Genomic DNA, 23605 nt, shown 5'->3' on the forward strand with positions numbered 1-23605 from the left:
CTCAAGAGGAAAAGGTCAAGGCAATAGTAAATGCCCCATTTCCAACTTCAAAAAAAGAATTGAGAGCCTTCTTAGGCTTGATAGGTTATTATAGAAGATTCCTGCCTAACTTCGCAGAGACAGCTACTCCATTGACAAATCTCTTTAAAAAAAATACCAGTACGACAGAAATAAGACACCCCTCAGAGGCAGCCCAACAGGCTTTTGCAGATTTAAAACGGGCCATCACTACTAGTCCAATACTAATATCCCCACACTTTGAGAAACCTTTTATTTTGGAAACTGACGCCTCTGATACCGGCATAGGAGCCGTCCATACCCAGATAGGGGGAGATGGAGAAGAACACCCCCTTTTGTACAGCAGTAGAAAGCTACACCCTCCAGAGACCAGGTACCCCACAATAGAAAAAGAGTGCTTAGCAATACGGTGGGCGGTAGACAAACTAAAATATTATTTGAAAGGGAAGCCCTTTAAGCTGTATACGGACCATGCCCCACTGCAGTGGATGTACAGGAATAAATCCCAGAATCCTAGGGTTCTTAGGTGGTTTTTATTCCTGCGGCCATATTCCATGATAATAAAACACAAAAAGGGACAAGACAATAGCAATGCAGACGTTCTATCCCAGTCATCTGTTCCCCCCGATCGGGAGAAACCAGGAGGGGAGGAGTGTAGCTGGGAGGGTCCGATAATGGAAGATACTGCTCAAACCTGAGAAAGGTGGGCCGCTGACACCCTGTCTCTCCCCTCTAACCAGAACAACTAGAATTCGGAGACGGAGACGCTCTGGGGCCAACAACCAGAACACGACGAGGAGTTTGCCTTTAAGGGGGTGTGTTCAGAGGCAACCGGAGATCCTTGGTGTGACGTAGGAGCCGGCGGATTGGAGAAAAAGGCGGACATCCTGAACTTGGCGTGTACCGACACTGAGGAACCCAGAGAGGAGTGCAGAGGAAGAAAGACGGTGGGAGAGGAACGTGAACCCGGTCGGAAGAAGAGCGAAGAGGAAGATGAGAACACACCTGGAGGCCAACGATCCTGCGAGCCGCCCAGCCACACTCACGGAGGAGTGTGGCTCTCCCAGGTACGGCAAAGGGTGTCGAGCTGGGTTGGGAGGCGAAGCGGGTCAGAGAAGAGGTAGCGCTGCTATAATTATCGGTATAGCACTCCCCGTGACCCTTGCACCACTCGCCAAACCCACCTCCTTATCACTCTCCCTTCACTTCTGTGCACTGAAAGAGGTCTGAAACCAGTATTGATGCACATAAGCACCGGTGTTCCCTCACTCCCTGGGCTCCTTTGCAGAAGTGAAATAGGACGACATTCTGATTGTGCCCATCTGTTTTGTTTCCCTTCTCTACATACTTGAAACGGAGGGACAGTCCACCCCCAAGGAGAATATTGCCCTTGCCTCAACCAGTCACCGAGGAAGTAGCCCTCTGAAGTGGGCACCTAACTCCAGGCCAAAACGGATCCGGCAGCTGCCAGTTGTGAAAGACACACCACTAAGAAGAAGTCCTTTATTAAAATAAAACCCTATCTTCCCCGATCTAGCCTCCGGTCTCTCTCTCCTACCCCGCCACACTAATATATAGGATTTTTCTTCTTACTCAGTTTAAGGTGGATATTTTTATCCCTTAACCCACTCCAGACGTCTATTGGAGTATTTTACGGAATAAAGGGGTCTCTGTGAAAAGCATGACTGAGTTACTCTAGTATCTAGCATTAAATTAGTGCCTTGCACCACGTTGGGCGCATGTAGTGTAGTTCCTATATTCCCAATAGGCTCTGCGCATTGGAATAATATATCCTATAGATATGACGTAGGACTTATGTCTACTTGGTCTCTATCGAATATATTAGACTTAATTGTGAGTGCCAGCTAGCTCAGAGGTCACTAGAAACTTTCTCAAGTTCACAAGAAGGGATTTAGTTTCTGACAACCGCATAAACATGACAACTTTGTTTCCCCAAGATAAAACTGATCTTCAGAGTTGTGGAAACAATAGATAGATATTTCACTCAGTTATTCGTGCAGGCTTCGTTTCACCAGAGGTGCAGAGAAAATAGAGAGACGGACGTTTTCAATAAAAGGATTTATTGAACAGTCTTCTTTCTCAAGCACAAGAAATGAACTGCTACAATCGTAAAACTGGTTGCAAAATATAATGCATACAGTAAAAAGAGTAGGATAAAATAATACTGTAAGAGCATTGTATGGTTCCTAAACCATAGATAAATACATACATAAATAACAGTGGTTAAAAGTACTCAACTGGTGCTTCTAAAATGCGCCTACCCCGATGTACCTAACCTGAGCTTAGTACGAGGGAAGAAGTAAGTGAGGTTGTCGCAGGGTTTCCGTTCTCTCACAGAACTGTGCACAGAGATCTAGAACCTGGGTGAGCCAGGGTGACCCACAACTCACCTATGTTTCAGAAATCCCCTTACCTAGCTAGCTACAGTGTCGCATCGGTAGTATATACTTCCCAATGTCTTAGACAATCCAGAACATGAACTTAGAATACCTCAGGTATCGTGGAACACATGAACACTCTTTCGTTATATTATCATTCCAAACCGAAACTGGGAGGCAATGAAAACACGTGCTAGTTTGAAATGTTTATTTTTCAATGCAGCATTCTCAAACGCAGTATCTTGTATAATATCAACATACATATTATAAAAATCAGAGTCAGCAGCATAGTCACTAATCCATAGTAAGCAAATGGTGATAACATATTATGATGCAAAAATCTATAGAATTCTGTATCACCTATATTTCGCGCACCCTAATTAGCATATTATATTATATCTAAGAAGGTCTCATCTGGGCTCTTAGCTGGGCGGACCCATACCTCGAATTCTCAGTAGGAGGAGATCACATCAACAGCTACCAGCTCTCAGCATGTCCAGCATCAAGTGCAATGTTTCATTCTCTGTAACTGTATCTTGAACTCACGTAAAGCCAAATGTTGGCACAAACATTATTTGTGTTATGACTAACGTGGTGCGAGGATCAGGCCTGCAGCAACCTTGTGTTAGGTTATTCGGAGAGTGTGCAGTTCTCAGTGTGCAGACAGTTGTACCAAGTGTTCCAGGCACGACTGATACCAGTGCAATAACATATTATTCTCAAATAAATCACATCTTTCGTCTAGGTTAAAAGCTGTAATAACAACTAGGTGTCGTGTGCAAACCGAAGCAGAAAGAAAATATGGCGTTTAAACATTTAATAAGCACATGCTAACTTAACACAATATATAGAAACGTAATTACCATATGACACCCCCCCAATGATCCGAGGACGGTCAAAAGACAAAAATATAAGCCAATACTCTATGAGAGGCAAGACATGAAAGCAGAGTTCAATGATATTGAGCCAAGCTAAATGTATGTAAATGTATGTAAAAATCAAAAACACAAAATTATATGTATGAAAGCCTAAAGTGGCCACACAAAATATAAAAAGTCGAACTTGAGGCCTAACTACTAATAATAGGCCTAGAACATATGAAAAAATCGAATGTTCGTATTGAAACTGGCACCATTCAGAATTACTAAAAAGTCACGTGCCATAATGATGGAAGTATTCAGAGTCATTCCCCGTTGAATGAATATGCAAAATAGGTAGCAACAGCTTCCAACATGAAATCACTGCCATCATCTGAAAACAGTTCAGCCATCCAATTAAGCAATGGGAAAGAACATATGTGCTCCTCCAGCACCGAATCCTCTAGCAACATCAGAGGACAACTCAGTGGGTTCTCGAGAACGCTCTGTGCCAGAAAGTCATGCGCCGCCGCGAATATGTCCCACTGACCCATTAGTCCATGCATCGCTGCCACAGCCATAACCCTTTCGCCAGAACAGACCATCTCATGAGCCACTACGGGGGACATCAGCTGATCAAAGTTGACGTCAGGAGAAGTCGGTAAACAGAGACACAAATCAATGGCCCAGTCGAAATCACAGCTCAGGCAATGAAACACAGGCTGGACACAGGTGAAATAGGAAAATCTGAAGGATAATCCAAAAGCCGTGCTTAAGGTCGCAAGCGGCAGGGATCCATAATAATCAAGCATCCGGTTGCGAAACTGCATCAGTAGGGGCTGTGCGTTTCCTTGCGCAGGATGGGCATCCATGTTTTATAAAATAAAATATCACCAGAACGCCTGCAGCCAAAGCCAGCAAAACAGGAAATCCGCCAAACAGGCTAGCGAATATAGAATGAAAGAACGCAGGGATAATACCAAATACTTTTTCAAATGTAGTCACGAGACCACTGCTAACCATTTTGAAAAAAATGAGCCAGGCTCGTTGTGGAGGAGGCATTGAAGATTTGATGAACCAGCTCGCAAAAATGAAACGGCAAATCAGTACTTAAAAGTGCTTGTACTTCTGTGCGTGTGTTTGCTATGTGAAGGACATAAGTTTCGCGGGCAGAGCTCAGGGCCACCTGTTTTTGAGACAAAAGGGCTCTTATACGGCCTAAACCATTGAACTCAGCTTTCAAGGTTGGTATTCTTGGCCAAATTAAAACTTCTGAATTCCCATGCGTGGGTGGATACAACACATTCTTGCAGCAAACGACCCTTTCAGACACGGTAACCACATATGCGATACCGGCCTCTAACCCACAACAAAACTTGTTATTCAAAAGTAAATAACTACCGTTGGACAACAACGTGAACGTGGGAACTATTGCAGGAACTGGTGTCCCTTTCAAAACACAGGCCAAATTAGGTTTGTTCTGATTACAAGAACCATGCAACTGGATGTGTCTGCAAATAAGTGAGCGGTCAGGCGACTGTGTACATTCTTCACCATTCAGATTCACTTCATTCCCCTCCTTAAGGCATCTGTAAGTGTATGGTAAAGACCATGTCTCATGGAGGAAAGCGCTGCCTAATGGTTCATATCGCCCAATGGCTATATATTTCATACAATTTGTAAATTTATACAAAGCAAAAGGTAATGTTATAACACCATGAATAAGCCATGTTGCTGCAGTCACTTCAGCCACCGAAAATGGCAGGGATTCTAATTTTTCAATATGTAACATAGAAAATGTTGCATCTCTCATTGACAACATGCGCTGTTTTTCAGTCAGATTAAACGGGGCAAATAATGATGAGACGTTCATAAAAGTCCATGGCACTCGACCAGACTTAAGAGTCTGTAGTGTCCATGCGAATTGCATTACAGAACGCAATTGATTTTGACCATGATATAACACGGACACTTCATCATGTACAATGTCAACAACAGATGACACAATATTATTTAACGTGTAAATTCGGGAAGAAAGCGTGTTAATGCTGTTATCAACTACTGCAAGTACTTTTTCTAAATTAGCTTGATCAATAGCTCTTAGGCGTTTAGCAGCCTCAACCTGGGTAACCTTCCAAATTTCATTGTAAATCGCATACAGCCATCGTTTAGATCTACCTTTTGCCGGGCCTTTTATAAAATCGTTTAAATCCACATTATCATTTAATTGAGACAGATGTAGTTTAACTGCAGCTAAAGTGGAATGTTGTAACTAATTTTGACACAGCTTCCCCACAGAATAAGTCGTGACAGTATAGTCTTCTTCAAAACGTGGATCGGGCCTGAGCTTTGTAAACCCCTCAGCCAAACCCATAAAACGGCGCTGGCAAGAATCAGCACTCTTTTGCCATACCAGCCAACCCTTGGAATCCAAACTGGAAATGTTAAAGGACGAATTGTGTAAAAGAGTTTGCAATTCCTGAATGGAGGAATCAGTGAAATTACCCCAACCTGTATATTCATCTAAATCTGGGATGGTCGGTGTATTTAATTTTTTAGAAGTAGCCAATCCAAAGCATGTTGTCTGGAAAATGGTCGAATTTAAAAACAACATGTGATTCGGGATGAGACATGCACGGTGCAAAGCCTCAGTGCCTTGTACCTGCCAATCCTTGGTACCCCAAACCGATTTAAAGTCAATTGTTCCTTTCCAGAACTCGTAGCCATCTACAGCCAACCTTTCTAAAAAGGACTTCGAATACAGCAATTTTGTATTGGTAAGTCTAACTTTGGAAATGGGCTTTTGTGTCATTTTAAAATAAAATGACTCGGGATTAGATTGATCAAAGTCTGTAAAATAGGTATATTTTTTCAGAAATGTATTGGAACTGCCACTGAATGGAGCAGGGCAATGTTCCCATTGTGTATAATTTACAGCAACCCTCCTGGAATTTGTCTTATGTAAAAAATGATTACCATAGTGTTGAAAACAAAACAAATCACCATAATTAATAGAATCTGTATACAGATCCTCAGCATCGAAGGCAGCATAATACTTCAAATCCGAGAATAATGCTTCTACGGCCTGAATACCCCAATCATCAGAACGTATATTTTGTTTAATCACATCTCCCATGTTTACTCTAAGCACATTTGGAACATTAATCACTTCAGTAGGCCCATGTATCTGAAATCTAACCGCATCCCACACAATCCCATCAAGGACAGGCCAAGCAGTAATGTTAACTGTATTTAAGTTTCGTTTCAGTCTGTGCGCAGAATGTGAAGAGGAAAGAGGGGCCAATGTTCCATTAAGGTACCGAATTCCTGTTCTTTCTTTAAAGTAGTGACCATCAATCAGGCGGAAAAAATAAAACACAAAACCAATTGACATAAAAAGATAGAATGAAAATAGGATCAACCAAATGTATGTCCAAGGCGGAATTAAAAAATGTTTTTTAAACAACGTGGCATATCTTGCAATGTTTGTGGGTTTCTTTGAAGTTTCCGAAACAGAGTCAAAAGAGAATCTGGACTGGCCTGCCAAACGGGTCTGTAAATCAGGCATCGATAAATCAGCAGGATAAGTGTAGTTTAGCTCATCAATGTTAGTATCAGGAATAGTATTTAATAAAGGACTGGATATGGCAGGCATCTCGAGGGACACCTCCTGTTCTGCACCAGATGTAATAGCCAGCACAGAGTGCCTCACCATGGAAGGACAGGATACAGCCGGTGTCATGCTATGAAGAATCGGCCACCCTGTGTGTCTTGACATTGTCAATAGAAATAAATCTGTTTTCCTTACGACCTGGAAGTGGTGGTAAAATGACTGTTCTTGTGCCCTTCACTCCAAGGACTCGAACTGGTGCTCGATATGAGGGCCCAAACTCTTTCTTGTTATCGATCTTCTCTCGAACCAGTTCTCCAACTTGGGGTAGCCAGCCAACTACCGGGATCTGCAGCGCATCATCCGATGTGGAGGGCAAATGTTCCTTTGCAAGACTGTCTCTGGTCTTTTGTAGATTCTGTAAAACATTGCAATGTTCATCTACGTCAAAGGCCCTGGCCTGGGCCTTGTAGTCCAGCCCATCAAGGTCAGGTACATACATCTTGATACCAAAGAGCATTTCGTATGGGGTCCGCCCACCCAGAGACCTTCTAGGGAGATTATTAAGCGCACGCTGCACGCCTATGAGGTGGGCTAACCAGTTACTGCCAGTGCCTATAACTCGAGCTGTCAAAGATTGCTTTAAGTCGCGGTTCATTCGTTCTACTACACTATTACCCTCAGGTCTGTAGGGACTCGAAAATTTGACTTGGACCCCCACCGAAACCATAGCATCCTTATACGCCTTAGAGGCAAACGCCGGACCCTGATCCGAATGGAAGGTACCACAGGCAAAAATTCCCACAAAGACTCGCAAATCCTTAATGACAGTACGTGAATCAGCGCTCCGATGCGGCCATACCCACACAAAGCGTGTGCATGAATCAACTGCTACTAAGATGTACTTATACGCAGTATCAGAAGAAAATGGACCGCAGTGATCCAAATAAACACATCCAAGTGGTTTATTCGAGATGTACAACTGTGTCTGAGGCGGACGCGCAGCAGTCGAAGGTTTAATCTGCTGGCAAATGTCACATTGAAGAACATATTCACGCGTCTGTTTGTACAGTCCCCGCCACCAGAATCTCTGTTGTAGCTGAGTTACAGTGGCCGAGACGCCCGCATGCGCAGACGCCACACCTTCATGTGCCGCTGTAATCAAAGCAGCTCTGCGATCCGAGTTGGGAACTAAACGCTCGCCAACTTCAGGGATTGTCACATAAGGAACCTTATCGGGACTTAAGTGGTATGTGTATTTAGAAGGGAATCCCGCAGGATATTTACTTCCCTTCTCCGTTGCAGCTATAGCTGCCAAGATGTCATCATCTATTTTGCCTTTGGACCTCGTGACTGCTGCAACTAAGTATTTTGATACCGCTGACTTCGCTGCTTCATCAGCAAGCGAGTTGCCAACAGCGTGGACCCCCACGCGCTGATGACCGAGAGCATGAATTACAAACACAAGTGGCAGCTTCTCTTTAAGTTCCGCCACTCGGACCCAGATCGTTTTATGTTTTATTGTGCTACCTTTGGAGTCATGAAAATCATTCTGAATCCAAAAGAACAAGTTTTCATTGTAAGACTGGACACAGTAGTAAGAATCACTTACGATCAAAGTCGTCACACTAGGATCTGCGTACTCTAATGCAAGCATCAGAGCACGAAGCTCTGCTAATTGTGCGGTGCAGTCACCAAGCGTCTGCGTGTGCACGACACTGGACTCGAACTCATCGTTCACCATGGCGCCGACCACAATGGCGCAAGCGGAAACGTAGGCATGTTTAGAGCCATGCGCAACCTGCGCCGAACCATCAGTGTAAATGATGCAATGGAAATCCTCCAACGGCCGCATTGCTAATGGAGCAGGATGAACAAATTCATACTGTAAATACTCCTGTGACCGTAAAGTGGCGTCAAAAATAAACGTGACATCCTGGGACGTCAAGGACGCAACCCATTGAATCCACCGAGGGTGTAAAGCTTTGGAATTAGGTACACTGGCTTTCGTAACCGCCTCTAAGGCAGGACACGGGGTAACAACCAACATGCGCTTTCCTTGTGACAGGGCACGTTCCTTAAGAATTGCCATCTGCACAGCCGTCAAAACTTTCTCCACCGTGGAAAAACGCAGTTCAGCCGAAGTGTACAAGTGTGACTTGTAAGCAATAGGTACCGTATCTCCTTCATTAAAAGTCAGGTACGTGAAACCTACCGCCCCAGGGATAATTCTTATCACCAGGTTGGTCTGGTTATCATGAGTCTGTAAGTATTCAGAAGCGAGCAAATCAGCCTGCAAAGACTGCAGAATGGCCGAATGCTCAGGCAGCCAGCATGATTTGGAAAAAGATGGTTGTATCAAAGCATACAAAGGCTTGATACGCTGGGCATATTCCGGAATGTATGTCCTCCCGAAATTCAGAAAGCCCAGTAGAGATTGTAATTTTTTCAGTGTTGTCGGAGAGCACAAATGTGCGCATTTCTCCAGGAAATGGGGTGCTAAACCCTTCCCTTCATGGTTAAGCTCGTAACCTAGAAACAACACCGTGTACTCTGCAATGTGCGACTTTGCAAAGCTAAACTTGTAACCTATGTCAGCAAAGTTACAAATTATGCTATTTACTCGACACAGATGCTCCCAAAGATCGTCGTCTGTGAGATAAATGTCATCCACATACGAACAAGCAACTGGGTCGAAGCTCTCCAAAAGAGAAACTATGCGTGCGGAAAAAACTCCAGGACTGTTCTTGTAGCCCATTGGGAGTCGTTTAAACATTTTTTGCACACCGGCGCATGTAAAACTGGTCCATTGGGAACTTAGACCGTCTAATCTATGTGCATAAAAACCATTGGAAATGTCAAGCGTGGTTTTGAACCGTTTACGCTCAAGACTATTCACTAACGCAGAGCCGTGCGTGTTCTGTACTGCACAGTTACGGCAATGCGAGTTCAAATGCCTATAATCCAAAACCAAACGATATGAGCCGTCCGGCTTGTTCACAGTAAAAAGGGGGTTATTCATCGGTGACACACACGTTTCAATTACACCTTGATATTCCAATTGTTCAAGGATAGCTGCGACTGAAGCTTTCGCTTCACGCCGTATGGGATATTGAGGTTGAGGCTGTGGCCGTGACCGTAAAGGAATCTCAAGGCTCGGTGATAATTTATCCTAGCCACATTGATTGCGGTACACAGCCGGCGCAAGCGCCAGAGCCCACTCTTCTGCAAAATGCATCGCCTCCACCCTCGGCACAGTGTGCGCGAAGCTGGGTAGGATTACCTCCTCCCCTCGCGGAGCTGCGAGAACAAAAGGTGGGGGCCAGTCAGCCTCCGAAAGCAAAATGTCATACGTAGACGAGAGATTTTCCCAAAATACCCCTTTTACAGTTCGCTGCATGTCACCTTCAATTAACAGGACAATTTCAAAAAGTCGTTCAGGGGTAGCAACATGCGTATCTGCTGTTTCAATCACAACATAAGAATCAGTCGCTGTCACCTTCAACAGTGGACGGAGGGCCTCTCTCACTATGGTAATCTCTGCTGCGCTGTCTAGCAAGGTCAGAGCCCACGTCAGATTCCGAAGCCGCGTTCTCACTATCTTCGGCATAACGATGCGCGGTCAGGGCAGCGACTTTCTTCGTGGTAAACTGTGGCCTCTTGGGCGTAGAGCCTTCCTGCTGATCTCCACTGGCACGCGGGCGGGGCTGACCACGTCCTTGCTGGCCACCCCGGCCCCTGCCGCCCCCTCCACCACCGGTTGACGGAGCCGATGAGTCCTGAAAGGAACGAGGAGAGCGTTGGTCAGAAGCCTGAAACCTCTCAGGCGATTTAATCATCGCGCGGTCGCGCAAATCATAAACACGATCCGACTGCGCAGGCAATGGAGACGCAGGAGCAGAAACCTGTGCTTGTTGTTGTTGTTGCTTACCCTGATTCTGCTTTTTAGGCCAATTTTGTTTTTTGGACTTTTGTTGACCACTAGTTTCCGATGTCTGACCCTGGGGCTGTTTCTTCTCCTTGTCAGGAAAAGATTTAACCCCCTTTGCATTGCGGCCCACCATTTTGTTAGCAGTCACAATAATCTTTGCCAACTGTCGGGGTCGGTCGGCCTCGGGAACCAACGCTAATGCGTTAGCAACTTGAAAGTTCACTGCATCCCCCTTGACATTCGCAAGGATCAGATCGCAAACCACATCAAAGGAGCCACACAGGCGCATGCCCAATTCAACAGCCGCCTCCGGTCTGTGTTCGTCCTGAACACGTTTAAGGACCCCACCTAGAATGGTCACAGACGGGGAGCCATAGCACCTCGAATAGACCGCTGCAAAAGTTTTTCCCCAGGTTTCACAGTCAGCAAGGTCAGGAGCCAGATCTTTCGGCAAACTTAGTGTAAGAATCCGGTGTTTATCACCCGGACTCGTATTGGGAAACACAGCTTCCAGCTGGCCGAATTTCTCAGCAAGCCAGAACGGAAAATCGTCCTTTTCTTGGGGCTTCTTACCCATCACGGAATTAACCATGACCGGGTTGATTTTCAGACCAGCATGTTCTGCTCGAAGCTGTGCGCCTCTAGGGGCCGCGTCCTGAACATTACGGCTAATGTAAAGAACAAGCGCTCTAATCACTCCCACCGCGACTTCATGAAGCCGCCGCAGATCAGCCACGTTACAAGTGGCACGTTGAGGGCGAGGAGTAAATCCAGCCAAAGCAGGCCAAGGAGTGCCCGGAATGGACAAAGGACCTAACCTCGGAGCGGTTAAAGCGTGCGGTAGGGCGCCACCAAACCAAACTCCATGCTGCCAAGCGTCAATAGGAACCTCCAGTGCTCTGTACGGAGCGTACTCAGCCGGTACATCCGAAGCAGTGTATGAGTGGAACACACCAGAATTAGAGTTCACCGGCGGAAATGTCACCCACGAATAAAACAATTCGTACGGGTAAGCATGTTCCGCACTCACCACCGGAACCACAGCCAAGCCTTCCACAGGAACATCATACATCCGCAAATGGTCACGCACCGCAATGCGACTATGCTGCGGGATGTCCACGGCTTGAGCCATGTTAGCACAGGAACGAGAAAAAACAAATTATACTTTGTAGCACAACTGGGTAGTAATTCAAAGAAACCGTTTATGATAGATTCAAGCTTGAAAAGGACCTATTTCAAAAAATAGGTAGGTTTTTCCGACACTGCCGTTTTCCGGAAACAGGAATGTAGGCGTTAAGGTTTGAATGATATACTACTCGAGTGTCATGTTATAAGGCCAACCAACGTATGGGCGCCATGTCGCAGGGTTTCCGTTCTCTCACAGAACTGTGCACAGAGATCTAGAACCTGGGTGAGCCAGGGTGACCCACAACTCACCTATGTTTCAGAAATCCCCTTACCTAGCTAGCTACAGTGTTGCATCGGTAGTATATACTTCCCAATGTCTTAGACAATCCAGAACATGAACTTAGAATACCTCAGGTATCGTGGAACACATGAACACTCTTTCGTTATATTATCATTCCAAACCGAAACTGGGAGGCAATGAAAACACGTGCTAGTTTGAAATGTTTATTTTTCAATGCAGCATTCTCAAACGCAGTATCTTGTATAATATCAACATACATATTATAAAAATCAGAGTCAGCAGCATAGTCACTAATCCATAGTAAGCAAATGGTGATAACATATTATGATGCAAAAATCTATAGAATTCTGTATCACCTATATTTCGCGCACCCTAATTAGCATATTATATTATATCTAAGAAGGTCTCATCTGGGCTCTTAGCTGGGCGGACCCATACCTCGAATTCTCAGTAGGAGGAGATCACATCAACAGCTACCAGCTCTCAGCATGTCCAGCATCAAGTGTAATGTTTCATTCTCTGTAACTGTATCTTGAACTCACGTAAAGCCAAATGTTGGCACAAACATTATTTGTGTTATGACTAACGTGGTGCGAGGATCAGGCCTGCAGCAACCTTGTGTTAGGTTATTCGGAGAGTGTGCAGTTCTCAGTGTGCAGACAGTTGTACCAAGTGTTCCAGGCACGACTGATACCAGTGCAATAACATATTATTCTCAAATAAATCACATCTTTCGTCTAGGTTAAAAGCTGTAATAACAACTAGGTGTCGTGTGCAAACCGAAGCAGAAAGAAAATATGGCGTTTAAACATTTAATAAGCACATGCTAACTTAACACAATATATAGAAACGTAATAACCATATGACAAGGTGTAGCATAAATGTAGTATTTTTTGCCAAGAATCTGTCCAAGATTTCTCTTAGGGTCTAATCAGCTCCGTACCTTGATTTGGAATAAAGAAGGTCAGGCTCAGGACTCGATTTCTCAACCACCCGCAAGGGTAGCTGGGAAACACTGGAGCTGGATTTCTCGGCAGGAGAAAAGACAGCATCTCTCTCAGTGCGTCTGCTGGAGGGTCGGATTCCTTCGGCACTTGCAGTAGCAGGGTGTGTCGGGCAAGTAGATAGTTGAACTGCTCCAAACCACAGTGTGTTTGCTATGGCAAGTGTTGGCATATTTATACATTGAAGGTACCGATTTTGAGGTAAAGGTGAACATAATAAAGTCATCAAAAAGTCTCAGTTCTTTGAAAACTCCATGAGTTCTTGGATAAGTCAGTTTTCGAGCAAGGGGAAGTCCCTAGCTGCTGAAGCCGAGTTTCCCAATAAATCGTTGTAGATTTTCTGAACTTGTGGAAGTAGCCCTGCCATATTTGGACTGCATGAGCTATGTCTAAATATGGGTATGATTCTTATGCCTATACAAGGATATGGTGATTTATACCTATATGAGGGCATGAATCGGGAAAATTACAATAGGGTCCTAAAATGTTATACAACAGGACTCCATGTGTTGGGTTACGTCTATTTTAGACTGGAGAGGAGTGTGACTTGACAGTACCTCAACACTACAAAAGAAAATGATGGTTTTTCACGGAATTAAATAGAAAAGAATGTTTACGTATGTGCCAGCAGCTTGAGCTGAGTGAGTACATTTATATTTATTTATTTATAAAGTTTTACAAAGCGCGAACTTGATCTCGAAGGATATCAGAACGCTTTACAATTTGAGGCAAAGGTAACAAATCAGAACATTAGTCTAACATTGGGAATCTAATGGGCATTGAATCAACTAGAACAAACATAACAGGTCAATATAACCTGCAGGCACGAGTAGGAATGGGCTATCTGATGAGACATAGAGAGATAAGGGGAGTAAGTACAATAATCATATACAGGAATAATAACCAGTACCCAAAACAAAAATCGAAACAAGAGTCAAATGGGGAGTCCACTCTCCATTCTTGTAACACATTGTTATGTAAATACAATAACAACCTAAAGGCGGTTTGCTGAAAGTCAAAAGGCGATCATCTTAAAGGACAAAACAGAACACCAGCGAATGCAGTGCAAAGTATACGTCAATGACGTTCATTTCAGCTGCCGTACGCCAGGCACCTACTTTAGCGCCATAGCGCTAGGGTGGTGCCTGAGTTTACCGTAAGTTTTGAACAGGAAGGGAATCATTCCTGTAGAAAATACTATGGCTAAAGTTTTTCCTACTTTGTATGTATGCTGTACAGTTCAGCACGCAGCAGCGTTAATTTTGGGTGCTAACTCTGTCTACTCATGTTAGCAGATAGGGTTTAGTGTCAAAAAGCATGAATGGTTCCACGGGAACACCCATGTACCACCCATGTAATGCCCCCTAGACACAAAGTAATGCAAAGCAGGGTTTCGCACTGCTTTGCATTGCTTTCCCATACAAACCAACTCTAATACCAATTAGTGTTAATTCCCAAAAATGTTTAGCGTCGGGTTTGTGTTACAAAAGACATTGCATTTCCCAGTCGGAATTGTGAGTAACGTACACACCAGCGTGTGTTTCAAGCAAAAGGGAGGGCGATGTAATCACATAACTTGCTGTCTCTTGAAGACTGGAGGAAGTTGAACAATCATGGCTAAGGGTGTGGCGATATGTGTTCAACAAAGAAATTTTTAATGAACCACAACATCAGTATTTCTAAATTCTAAAAGTGATCAAGTAATTTTGAGTGACGGCTGGCGATAAAAACGTGTAAGGGCAGGGGAGTTGACATTTATCTAGAAATCTAATGTTGTGTCAGTCCTGACCTTTGAGATGCAGAACATCACACCACCCCCAGTTTTTTTTACAGGAGACCAGGGGAATAACCCATTTATTGAGCTAAATGTAAAATGGTTTTGGAAACTACACCAGTGTGTGGGTGCCCCCATATTCTGATTACACATAAAACTAGAGTTGTTCTTACATAGCCGGGGGAGGATGGTCAAGAGGTTCTAGACAACCTTACAGACCTGAAAAGTGATGCAGCAAAAGGTTCGAAGGAAAATGAGGATCGTGTGAAAAAGTTAGTTGCATCCACTCTGAAGAGGTAGCATTTCAGCAAATGTAAACAAGCGGAACACGAGTCAGGGGAGGAAGACCTTTTGGCGTTGCAAAATTTGGACTCCACATGTAAATTCGCTCAACTTGCAGATAAGTAAATATAAGATCAATTTCTTTTAAACTGTGGTTTGGAGAAAGTACAGCACGAGCTCTAGCTCAAAGATGCGCCAATTTTGAGTGAAGCTGTCTCAGTAGCTAAGAAAGTAGAGCACAGGCTCAGTTGCATGCATGAGTTTTAACAGGGAATTGTGAGGCACAATACATACTGGAAACATTGCCAAACCTAAGAAAATGCAGGATAAGGTATTTAGGTTTAAAAGCCTGTTTCAGGTACGTGTTGCTAGGTCATATGGACAATAGTAAAGACTTTCCAGTGCTGAAATCCATCTGCAACAAGTGTGGCAAGAAGAGTCATTTAGCGAAATGCTGTTGAGCCTGGGAAGTCAAAAGAGCATTCGAAGTGAAATGAAACTTTGAGGAGGTTTTTCAGCAGGTAGAAAGAAAAAAATATGGTAATCTTGAGGAATGGCTTGTCATGGGTGAGGAGAAATTCCATTTGAAGTGTGTCTCCTGCTCTTAGTCGATGTTTAATTTATGTAAAGTGTTTGGAGAATTATTGGTATAAAAGATAAAGTTGCAAGCTATGGATATTAGACCTGAGGGTTAAGGCAGTTAACCCATCAGGATGGATGGAAATTTTGAAACCACTCTTGAAGTGGGGACAGTCAGTGTTGGAAAGGTCTACGCAGCCAAATAAGGGATTACATTCTATGGTGGCCTCCCCCGAGAGAACTTGGAATATGGCTAGAATTAAATGGGAAACAGCATTTACTGCGCTTTCTCCACAACGCATGCGATTACAACGTGGTCGTTGGTATGCAATACCATTACATCACAAGTCATTACCACGACTTGCTGTAGGGGACCTACTGGTATTGGATTTAAAAGCCCAACACCTTCCCTGTTGTGCGCCAATTTAAACAAAAAAAAATTATTAATTAAAATAGGCTCACAATATCTTATATAATGCATTACATGTACACATAATAAACCATTTCAATTCATTGTTGTTCAAAGCAGCATTCAAGGCCAGCCCAGCGCCCCTTTTAACTCACATCCCAGCTTTGTCAGGATATCACCTCATTTACCATAACTGGGATTGACAGTCTGTACATGGAATTGCCTCTATGCTGAAGGTACATCCACATCGCCTGGTCATCCCCTGGTATGTTATCTTCTAGGTTTCTATACGTCGCCCAGGGGAACCAATTTTTTTTCTTGCATCCCCTATCATATATCACTTTTTCCGCTTGGGAGCACCAATCAAGGTCTGCCTCTCATTCGGCTACAGTAGGGGGTACACAGGACCCCCATTTGCGTGCTATGTTTCGTTTGGCCACCCCAGCCACAAGGGCAAGCCAAATTCCTGTGTGCCTAGGCCAGTCTTCCTCACCCTTAATCATCAGTAGGAGACCCTTGGCTTCCACCTGTACCTCTACTCCCATTACCCTGGACATTGTTGCCGCCACTCCTTGCCAATAACGCACGATCACTGGGCAGTCCCAAAGTATATGGAAGAATGACCTGTTGCACAAACTTGAGTAGGAATAGTATAGTCAATAATACTATTCCTAAGTCCAACGCACCCCCTACAGTAAGTCATTGTAATGACTTGCGATGTAATGGTATTGCGTACTAACAACACAGTCATTGTAACGACCGCGTTGTAATGGCATGCGATCTAATGGCATGCGTTGTAAGCAGCTATATTCGATTTTAATGCCAAACCTCAGTTACGTATATGGCAGATAGATGAATCTTTTGATGATGCTGAAAGCATGTATCCAGCTGTGTTCAGTGAGAACATAGATTGCCTCAAGAGCTATGTTCATTGCATACAATTATGTTGAGGTGCGCATCAAATAGTGCACAAATCAGACGTCTGCCTTTGTCTGTCCACAATGAAGTTTAAATTTGAATTAGAGAAGTTGTATGAGTCTCAGGTAATTGCTCCAGTTGAGACCACAGAGTAGTTGGCTTCGAAAGTTGTGGCTAAAAAATAGTAATTGTTGAGCTTATGTTTAGATCTCTGTTCCCTGAACAAGGAGGTTGTGGAGGATACATTTTCACTTCTTAACATTACGGAGATGGTCACAGGTACTAAGATCTTTACAATGCTTGACCTAACATTTGCGTAGCATCACATCAAATTACAAGATGTTTTACAACATTTGTCAACCCAATGGGACAGTGTATATATTTGTACGGATACCATTTGGTTTAGTGACAGAAGCTTCTGCCTTTCAGAGGATCAGGTCTTGTTTGTTGTCTGGTGCTCCTACAGGGCATTGTTGAAAAGTATGCACATTATGTTAGGATTTATTCTAGAAAAGACGGTTAGAAGTAGTGAATCCATCATTTAGCACTATCTTTTAGTGCAAATAGCATGCATTTATCAATGTTTGGGGGAGAGTGCTCGACCTTGAAGCTGGGAAACTGGGTTCGAGTATCGGCAGCGACGCTCAACATCCTGTGATTCTGGGCAAATCACTTAATCTCCCCATGCCTAACAAAAATGAATGTGTCCATCTGTAATGAAACTTTAAAGAGTTCGGATGCCTGATATCTGGTCTAGTTTGTGCTTTAAAAAACTCTTATTATAAATAAAAAATGTTTGCTTGCATTGTGTTGTTCCTGAGCATTTGTGGTACATTTTTACAGAAAAAGGTGCATAATTATGCAAAGTGACATAAGTTCAGTAATTTCACGTACCAAAAATAATGCAAAATTCCCCCAAAATATAATTACGTGGTGTAATTTAAATTTCACTTAGACTGAATTACCAATCTCATAAAGAAGAATGTAGAATTCCGATGGCGTGTAAAGTGTTCAGAGAAGTTTTAGATTGTAAAAAATGAATCGAAGAATGTGTCAAACTTGAAAGCGGTGTGCCTGGAACTTATATTGTAGTGACGAACGTGAGTAAAAAATGGTTTGGGTGTCTGTTAATGCAAGCTAGTGGTGGTGAGGAAAGACTGATATCTTTACATGCACTTAAAGGGGCAAAGTCGAATTACTCTCTTATGGCCAAGGAAGCTTTGTTCATTGTCAAATTTGGGATGTTCTTGTGGGGTGTAAAATTCGTAGTCAAACTGAACTAATCATATACCTTCATGTGAGATCTTCACGTCAAGAGGCTTGGATATGGTTTATTCTAGGGTCAGGAAATGGGTCATTAGTCAATAAGAGTCTGTTTAGACATATTTATTTATTTATTTATTTATGCGTTTTTATATAGCGCGTACTTTACCCGAAGGCGTCAGAGCGCTTCACAATAGGAACAAAACAAAACTGATACATGAGGAGAAAATTACACGTGAACAGATTACAAAAGCAGACGTTAAGTTACATGAGGTAAAAGTGACAATTGTGAGCAAAGAAAATACATGAGGTAGCAAGGAGGAGAAAGTAACAAGTGTGCAGGTTACAAGAGAAAGCACAGTACAATTAGAGGTATAATACTGCAATATATGCTAGACACTCAGGCACAAGAACAAACCTTACATAGGCAATGGTGGCTCTTGTGCAAGTATCAAAGGCAAACAAAATTTGAGAGGTGGCTAACAGTGTGTTACAAGAGAAAAGTGGTGTGTGCATGTTACAAAAGAATACCAAACACAGGTACAGGGATAATACTGCAATAAATGGCAAACACTCCAACCACAAGAACACAATGGGAAGGCCCTTCCATAGTCATGGAGCATAGAATTTTCAGTAAAGGGAGGTCTTCCTTCAGATATTAGAGAGGACGTGAATTACTTTTGGAGGTGTCTTTGGAGGAGGAGAACTTTGAGGTCCGTTTTGAAGGCCTGGGAGGAGGCGGTGGTCCGGAGCTGAGGCGGAAGGGAGTTCCAGATTCTCACCGGGTTTCCTGAAAATCGATCTTTCCGTCTTGAAAGTGGAAGGTTCAAGCAGTAGATTTTCTACATTACATGATGGTCTAGAGCCTCCAGAGAGTTTCCGTTTATTCGCCAGGTAGCGAGGAGAGGAGGAGTGCAAGGCTTTGTGGGTGATACAGGCAGTCTTGTAGATAGCTCTAGCCTCGATGGGAAGCCAGCCGAGGGTGGATAACATTGGTGTGATGTAGTCGCTTCATTTGGCCCCATAAATGAAACGAGCTGCTGAATGGAAAACAGATTTAAGGGGGGACAAGTGGGATTTGGGGAGGCCAGTAAGAAGAGAATTGCAGTAGTCCAGTCTGGAGAGGACCAGCGATTGCACCAGGGTTATAAGGTCCTGCTCCGGAAAGAAGCGACAGATTCCCCAAAGAAGGCGCAGTTGGTATCGGGCAGACTTTGCAATGGAATTGATGTGGGAGATTAGATCGAGTTTTTTGTCGAGTATGACACCAAGGGATTTTGCGCTGTTGACAATGATGGGTTTATTGTTAAGTAGATTCATCTGATCCATCCATGATTGAACCGGGGGAGGAGAGAGTGAGGAGGAGAAGAGGAGGAATTCAGAATCAGTTGATGAGTTGACATCCAGTTTTGAATGGAGTCGAGAGTAGAGCTTAGGATGGAGAGATCGTGAGCGGAGGCAACCTTGAGGTAGATTTGAGTGTCGTCTGCATAGAGATGATAGTGGATCCCGGATTTAGTTAGGAGATTTCCCAGTGGTTCTAAATAGAGATTGAATAATGTGGGTGCAAGTATAGAGCCTTGAGGAACACCTTGACCTACCGCCACAGGAGATGAAAGACTGTTCGCTATTTTGATCATTTGGGATCTGTAAGAGAGGAAGGATGCAAACCATTTAAGCACAGTGCCCTCCATGCCCATTCTCTGTTGAAGAATATTGAGGATTGACAGTGTCAAAGGCTTCAGAAAGGTCAAGGAGAATTAGAAGACAGGACCCCCACGAATCGGTATCTTCAGCGCGTCAACAACCATTTTCAGTAGGGCTGTTTCAGTGCTGCAGTTTTGGATGAAGCCAGACTGAGAATTGTCAAGAAGATCATTGTCCTTGATATGACGAGAGAGTTGTTTTGTTACACATCTGTTCTGACCGTGTTTTGGTTCCCCTTTTTGAGTGAAGGTGACTTTAGCCTGCTATCATTCCAATAGGAGGATTAGAACTTCAGACCTGGCCTATTTACATGGTGTTTGACATAATTCCCTATCCTTTTCTCTATTCTAGGGCTTATAAGCTTATGTTAAGGGATAGATTCCTTAGTATTAATATTAATCCGTCCTTTTGTAAGGTTGCTAGTATATTTCTGATGGAGTTATGCTTATTTCGGGCCTTGTAGGCCTCGAACGGGAGAGACTCCATCTTTCTTTCTGCCTCGGCTGCTTGAAACGCTTTTAGGTCAAATGTAATGTTTTAGTTATAAGGTGTTGTTCGCTTGGAGAGAACCGGCTCAGGCTGGCCCTTATCGAAAGATTGTATTTTTCTTCGTGTCGAAGACATAACATCAGGCCGGCCGGCTGAGAACGTGTCCTTGGCACGGGGTGGTACAAGAATTTGGTGGGCGGCAGGTTACTGGCCGGAAATTTCCATGCATGAACAAGGTTCCATATTAGCGAAAGCACGGAGAGTTCAAGGCAGTTTTTGTTCATTAGTTCAGTTAGTAGACGGCAGCTAGTCGTTAGCATTATTGCAGTTAATCAACTTAAGGCAGACAGTCGCCATTTTGAAGTCCGAAAAATACCGAAGGCTTATAATCTCTCAGAAAGATTGAAGGGACTTCAGTTGGAGAAGCTGGTGAGTTTTGATACTAAGATCAGAGCATGCAGAGTGAAGAAGTTAGCGGAGCGAACTAACACTAGAGCGGCAGAAACTGATTTATAAGATCGAAGTTGGAAGGTGAAGATAGTCCGTGGTCGAGAGGAGAGAGGAGTAGTGCAGAACAGCCAGAGTGCAGCAGATGAAACAGAGAATAAGAGGAAGGTTCCAGTGACTTGGAGGGGAGCAGAGGAGACAGAGCATAGCGCTGCAGACGTGTATCCGTGACTGCAGGGGTGATCCTAAGATGAGCCAAGGCACAGACGAGAAGGGAACCCAGATGACAACTGAGTCCAGACTTCGTACTCATAAGGTGACGTCGACCCTTTCTTATTAGCGTGCATACACATTCCAATTCTTTCCTTTGCTTTTCAGGCTATATGTTATATTTCAGTTTTATATTGTTGTTATAATTTACTATTGTTTAATAAAATTACCCTTTCTTCTAGTCAGATGCTGTTATGTGGACGGATGCGCCTCCCGTACGGGTAAATGGTAACTGAGCAAGGGAGCATGGGAGCATTTGAATCAGAGAATAACCTTTGCATATTGTAATTTGGCCATTCTTGTGTGAGAGGATTGAACTGTCTATCTATCACATAACCTATAATAGTTTATCCCCAGTAGATATTAGATATATAGAGAAACTTCCCAACAGAGAGAGAGAGTTAAAGGTATTCATAGGATAGTGATCGTTGTTGTGTAGCGGCGTTAATGAGAGCACTGATTGTGGTCAGTGTGTAATGAGATTGCTGCTAGAAAGAGAGTGGCATTAATGAGAACATTGATTGAGGTCAATGTGTATACCCACAGGATTGTGGCTTGAGTGAGCACTGATTGTGGTCAGTGTGTAATGAGATTGCTGCTAGAAAAAGAGTGGCATTAATGAGAACATTGATTGAGGTCAATGTGTATAGCCACAGGAATGTGGCTTGAGTAAATACCCACAGGATAGTGGCTTGTGTGAGCACTGATTGTGGTCAGTGTGTTATGGTAAGTAATCGGAACTGCCCCAGGGTAGTCTAGTCTGGGCCTATGTTGCCACGAGACTATAAGGTATGAGTGTGGTGTTCTAGAAGATCTAAGCTTGTATATTGCTAATTCCCCATCCTTAGGCAGGTACCCAGGTGCCTTGGTAAGTAGGTCCTGAGGAGGGAGGTGGTTACGTTTCGGCTGGGTTGGTGGTGTCTTGGTGAGCTGATTCGATCTGGTCCGAAAATCCGGTCGTTACATCCGGCGTCACAAACCGTTTACGTAAGCCTGTTAGCGCGATGTTGTTTCTATCTTGTTGGTTTGCGCTTGGCGCGTACGGAGTATATTTTGTACATTATTTGTTTATAGATGTATATATATTTTTCTTTTTGGCACGATGTTTTTGAGAAGGTCGAAATCTACTTTTAAGTTGCCTGTTGAAATTCCCGGCTGGGAATCAACGCCTTACGAGGCATTGGCCCGTGAGTGGGCTGATTCTACTGGTTTAAGTGAAAATTGGAGTTCTTGTTTGGAACTGGCGGATCCGACTAATGTGATGGCTTGTTTGCAGAAAGCGCCGGTTGTGAAGGGTGAGGAGCTTCCTATTTTGGGACGTAGAGGTTGGATTGTTTTATCTGCGTACAGGATTGTACATGAGAAATTTTTGAAATTACAGAAACAATATGTGGAGATGGAAGAGAAGTTTGTTGAATAGCAGAATGCTCACACACTTTTGAGATGTCAGAATACATTGCATGCCGACAAACTCGAGACTTATCAGACAATTGCTGAAAGGGCTGCTGTTCGTATTGCTAAATATAAATATAAGAATCGTTGTGGTCGTGTTTGCAAGTGGAAGGTACGTCTGGTCGTGGCGAAAGCCGGACTGGACTGGAATCCCGATGAATGGGACAGTAATATCTGGGACTCGAATGATTCTGGCTCCTCGGCTGAGGAGTCTGACAAACGCGAGTGCTCTCGTACCGGACGTGACTGTAAATCTGCTACTTTTGATAAACTTGATGGTTCCGGCGATCATGGTCGGTATTTCAAATCTGATGTCATTTCTCCATCTAAATGTCCCTCTAATTCTACTGATCGAGCTTCTTCCGATGCTCGTACTGAAATTTCTGCGCATCCGGTTTTTCGGCGAAAATTACAGCAAGCTCCTGGTAATCCAAATGGTATTCCTTTGGATAGTTTGGAAGATTTTACGCAACAGGAAGTTAGTGACATTTTGCAATGGTTTCGGCAACGGCCCGGCGAGGACTTGCTTACATGGATGGTGCGTCTCTATGAACTGGGTGCTGCTGGCATCATGTTAGATGCTGGAGATGCTTTGAAATTTTGTTCTTTGAGTTCTGATTCTACTGTTCAGGATCATTTTCCGGAATTATAATGCTGCTGGTCAAATTAGTTTGCTGCAGCTAGCGACTGATGGTTGTAATCACAAATACCCTACTGAATCTGATTGGCCTCTGAATGACAAGCCATGGTATACTTTGCGAGATGCA

The sequence above is a fragment of the Lissotriton vulgaris genome, chromosome 4_1, assembly GCF_964263255.1.
Source record: "Lissotriton vulgaris chromosome 4_1, aLisVul1.2, whole genome shotgun sequence".
Lineage (NCBI taxonomy): Eukaryota > Metazoa > Chordata > Amphibia > Caudata > Salamandridae > Lissotriton > Lissotriton vulgaris.